The sequence below is a fragment of the Peromyscus eremicus genome, chromosome X, assembly GCF_949786415.1.
Source record: "Peromyscus eremicus chromosome X, PerEre_H2_v1, whole genome shotgun sequence".
NCBI lineage: Eukaryota > Metazoa > Chordata > Mammalia > Rodentia > Cricetidae > Peromyscus > Peromyscus eremicus.
The window spans coordinates 121,803,960-121,809,700 of record NC_081439.1 but is presented as its reverse complement, the minus strand read 5'-3'; positions in this window follow the sequence as shown (position 1 = coordinate 121,809,700).

Sequence of the window (5,741 nt, the reverse complement as noted above, 5' to 3'; positions counted from 1 at the left end):
AACTAGGGTGTCTCTATCCAGAGCAGAAAAGGATGGGGCTTCTACAGCGTTTGTCTTGACTCTGAAATGATCCAGGCCCTCCCCACTCTAGAAATCTTGAAAGGTATCCCCTAGTCACAGAATCCTGGGATGGAATAAGGAGATGGGTGGGGGCTTATGCACACACACTAGGTCACATCTTGATGCCAGACTTACCACAGGGGATCAGTGACATTAATTTTGGTCCCTCCATGTGGAATAGAAGCTCTGCAGTCCACCCTAAACCCTCACCTTAATTTTGAGTGACATTGGCACTGTCCAATCTAGGAAGCTTAAAACCTGGTTCCCTGCAGACAGAAAGGTTAAGTGGGCTATTCATAAAAGGGAGTTTCAGATTGGTACCAGGTTTATGAAACATACAGTTCCATTGTTTGGTAGAGCTTTACTTTAGTGGGGCTTCCTCAGGCTGCCCTGTAGCTTTCACTTTGACTCTGAAAGGACTCAGGCCCTCAGCACACTGTGGACCTTAGAGCTTAGCTCCCACTCCCACAGTCTACAAATGGAGATGTAGGGGAGAGGCTGATATGTACTTTTGAAACCCATTTTGTGAAGTCTGGAAAACATGGCTACAGCCAGATTATTTGGTGTTAGAATATGTGGGCTGGGGCTCTCTGGTCCATTCTGGGCTATCTCCTTGACTCTTGCAAGTGCCCAGGCTTCTTCTATTTCATATACTTGAAATCCTGACTGTGGTAGTTTGGATGTATTTGGCTCCCATTTTCTCATAGGGAATGTCACTATTAGAAGGTGTGGCCTTGTTGGAATAGGTATGGCCTTGTTAGAGGAAGTGCATCCCTGTGGGAGTTCCCTATGTTCAGGATACTACCCAGTGTCACAATCAACTTCCTGTTGTCTGCAAGATTTAGGACTCCCAGATAATTTTCCAGCAACACATCTGCATGCATGCCACCATGCTTCCTGCCATGATGATAATGGTCTGAACCTCTAAAACTGTAAGTGAGTCCTCTCAATTAAATTTTTCCCTTATAAAAGTTGCCATGGTCATGGTATCTATTCACAACAATAGAAACCCTAAGACATAAGTTGGTACCAGGAACTGTGGTATTGCTGTGATAGGCCTGACCATGTTTTTGTTTGGAGGAATTTGGACTTTGGTACTATGGATTATAATAGCAATGGAATGCTTTAAGCACTGCTTAATGGGCTATACTAGTAGGAGCATGGAAGACAGAGGTGCTAAGAGTTATTTGAACTTTCAGGTGCTCACTCAAGAGGTTTCAGAGGAGAAAAATTTTAGTATGATGCCTAGAGATCATTCTTGTTATATTTTGGTGAAGAAAATGGCTGCCTTTTGCATTTGTCTGGAATCTTCCTAAGCCTAAAGTGGAGAGTTTTGGATTAATTCTGTTGGCAGAGGAAATCTCAAAACAGCCTAGTATAGACTCTATCATGTGGTTACTAGTGTTATGCTTATAAAGATTAATAATGAAAAGGAGCAAGCTGAGCAGGGTAAATTATAAAATGTAAATTTTGAGGAAATAAAATAGTACCAGGAAGTGAAATGGAGCTAAATCTTGTGTTCAAGGAGATAAATGGATTAAGAAATTGAATATAGGGACTGGTGACCTCAGGGCAAGATCGCACCCAGCTAAGTTTACAACTTCTGAAAAGGAACTAAAGAAAAGTTTAGAGAGGAATTGGTGGTGCACACCTTTAATCCCAGCACTAGGAAGGCAGAGGCTAGCAGATCTCTGAGTTTGAGGCCAGCCTGGTCTACAGAACAAGTTTCAAGACAGCCAAGATTAAGCAGTGAATGACAGAAAGCTGGTAGTAAATGAACAAGCAGGCCATGTTCCAGTCTCCTATAACCTGTAGAACTTGGCAGCTTTGACCACATGGTTCTGGCTTTAGAAGAAAAGGGATTTGCCTCCACACCTAAAGAGAACTGTTGAGGCCAGGCATGTGTCAGGGGTGTCCCTGAGATGTAGTGGAGAGGTCATTTCATGAATCTATGAAGGTGAAGTCTGGAGACCCCAAGACATTAGAGATGCCAGAGCCATGGGATGCCTGCTGAGGAAATATGCTAACAGGGAGTGAAAAAAGCAAAACAAGACAAAAAAAAAAAAAAAAAAAAGAGAAGTATGTTGCAGTCAACAGAGCCAAGTGGAGTTGGAGATGTGAAGAGTTTTTTGACATGAGACATGGAGATACAGAGTTTGGAGTTTGCCCAGCTGGTTTTGGTCTTGCTTTGGTGCAGTATTTCCTTGCTATGCTCCCTTCTCTTTGTGATCTGCTTTTTGATTTTGATTTTTATTGGTGATTATAGTTAAGAGATTGCATGAATCTCAGAGGAGACTGAAATTTAAAACACTGTTGCGACTGTGATAGACTATGGGGACTTTTGAAGCGGGACTAAATGAATTTTGCATTATGATATTATTACGAGCTTATGGGGGTGAGGGAGTGGAATGTGGTAGTTTGAATGTAATTGGCCCCCATAATTTCATAGGGAGTGGCACTATTAGAAGGTGTGGCTGTGTTGGAGTGAGTATGACCTTGTTGGAGGAAGTGTGTCACTGTGGGGTGGGTTTTGCGGTTTCCTATGCCCAGGATACTGAAAAATGTCTCAGTCAACTTCCTATTGCCTGCAAAATGTAGGAGTCTCAGCTACTACTCCAGCACCACCTCTGCCTGCATGTCTGCTCCCCACCATGATGATAATGGACTGAACCTCTGAAACTGTAAGCAAGGCTCCCCAATTAGATGTTTTACTATATAAGAGTTGCTGTGGTCATGGTATCTCTTCACAGCAATACAAATGGTAAATAAGACACTTAGATGAATATCCTCACTTCTCTGAACCTGTAAAACACACAGTGCAGTGGCTATCATGTCTGTTAGCATACTGAGAGCCGTCTTGGTCTGAGGTCAGTTGTCTTAGTTTGTCTTCTATTGCTATGATTAAAAAAGTAACAAAATAACAAAACAATACAAAATGACCAAGGTAGCTTACAGCAGAAAATATTTATTTTAGATTGTGTTTTCAAAAGTTTGAAGTGATGGCAGAGCAAAGGAATGGCTAAGAGCTCACATTTATACATAACCATCGGACAGTGAGAAAGCATCGGGAATTATAGAAGTAGTTTGAAACTTCTAAGCCCATTTCCAGTGACATAACTCCTCTCACAAGGCCACATCCCCTAATCCTGCCCAAACAGTTCCACCAACTACTGACCAAGTATTCAAATACATGGGCCTATGATAGTCATTATCATTCAAAGCACAACATTCCACTTTCTGGGCCCTATAGGCTGATGGCCATATCATAATGTAAAATGCATTTAATCCAACTTTGAAAGTCCCAATTACCTTTTATACTCAATACAGTTCAAAATTCCAAAGTTCAAAGTCTGTTCTCAAACTCAAGACAATCTCTTGTAACCCCTTTAAAATCTAAAAGCAAATCACATACTTTCAGCATACAATGTCCCAGAGTATGCATTACCATTCCAAAATGGTTGTATAAGGTCCCAGTGAGGAAGTACTGGATGAAAGCAAGACTGAAACTCAGCGAGGAACATGTCACTTCTGTAGCTCCAAATCTGATATCAAAGGACTTTAAAGGCTCCACCTTTTCAGCTTTGCTGCCTGCAACATGTTTCTCTCTCTTCCAGTCCTTGTATGCAGCTGTGTTTGATAGGCAGGCCACAGCCATGGCATCTCCAACATCTTGAGGTCTCCAGTGTAATCCAGGTATTACTTTCACAGCTCCATGAAATAGCCTTTCAGGGCTTCCTTGTAGGGACCCCTCTGTCATATACCAGGCCTTGGTGACTCTCCTTAACCAAGGTATATTATTCCACAGCTCCTTTATTCATGTGTCCCTCATGACTACAAACCATAACCATGTGGACAACACTGATAATTGCAATTAGCACTTGAGATGGGGACTAGTCTCCTACATTTGAAGGAGCTTTTCTTTATTATTGCTTTTTAAGAGCAGAAATTTCTCAGGTATTTCCTCTTTTTCAAGTTGTTGGCTAAGCTGGGTGGGTCATGCTCTGAGGGTACCACTTCCTTTATTCCTTTTGCACTGGGTCTTTCTTTAATCTTTTCATCTTTTTTATCACAGACCTTGGTTCAAACATTAAATTTTTCTCCTCAAACTGTACATTTTGTATTTTATTTTGTCCTATTTGGTTTTTCATTATAAATCTATATAAGTTACTATTAACAAATATGACAAAATCAGTATTAGACAGTCTTGAAATATCATTTACCAAGGAAATTAGGCCTTTATTTTTCAATTTAGCTTCAGACAATTTCTTAGGACAAGAGCAAAAAACAGCCACATTCTTTACCAAAAGGTCACAAGAATGGTTTCTGGCCCAGTTGCTAATATTGCTCTCCTCTGAAATCTCCTGTATCCACATTGTTCTCACAATGAATCTCTTCAAAGCTCCTACAAGATTGGCCTGTTAAGTCCATTTTCAGTGTTCAACTGCTTTCCTAGCCCAAAGTCCCAAAGTCTTCCACAATCAAAAAAACCCAGCATTTTCAGACCTTCAACAACAATCACACATTCCTTGAAACATAGTTGTCCTAGTAATTTTCTAATCCATGATAAGATATCATGACCAAGGCAACTTTTAAACAAGTGTTTAATTTGGGTTTATGATTACAGAGGTTTATATTTTATGATGGTAGAACAAAAGGACAGTCTAGAGCTCACATTATAACCCACAACCATAAAACAGAGAAAGAGGCACACTATCAATGCCACAAGTCTTTGAAATGTCAAATCCCACACCCAAAGATATACTTCCTCTAACAAGGCCACACATCCTAATCTTTCCTAAATAGTTCCACCAACTGGGGAACAAGTATTCTAATATGTTAGCCTATGGCAGCCATTCTCATTCTAACTAACATATCAAAATACACAAACTTTGGTCACCCTAAATTCTACATTTTAACATGAAAAAAATTTTATAAAGCCCTTATGTTAACAGAACAAAAAAATCATAAGTGTTGCTACTTTTTGAATATGTTGATGGGTATATCATGTGTGGGAGCCTGTTCTCGGGTTCCTCGTGGCTTTACCCAGCAGGTCCTCATAGAGGATGATTAGACCATGGGCCTGAGTGCAGGTGTCTGGGATGGTCTGCACTTGGCTGTGCTGGGGGAGGAGGAGGAGGTCTTTTGCTCCACCCCTTGGCGTCTCTATAAAAACCCTGGGGCAGAGACAGTCAGGGCCCATTGGAATAGGTTCCAGGCCCTCTCGAGGCTATCCTTTATTTTCTATCTGTTTATCTCCACGATATTCTCCGCAATAAATCCTATCTAATATTTCCTGCTGCTCTCACTCAAGAAAACTCTGGGGAACTGTGGGGGTGGTGGGTAAATGCCCCACAGAATGGTGCCATGAACAGGGACTAAAGAAAAAAGAAAAAAAGGGACTAAAGAAAAAGGGGGGACTAAAAAAGGGGGGACTAAAGACAAAGTAATAGGGACTAAAGATAAAGGAAAATAATAGTTTTATTAGAGTTTTTGGCGAAAGTACTGAGTCAGCCCTGCCAGTGGAAAGGCATGCTGGTGTTATGGAAAATATATATTTTATATATATTTTTGAGAGGCAGGGGTTTTATCCTCAAAAGTAAAGGAAAGCAGACTGGAAGGATGTCCAATGCTGCAGCGAAATTCTCTTCTGTCAAAATTTTCTATCTTCTATCTCTTTCTCA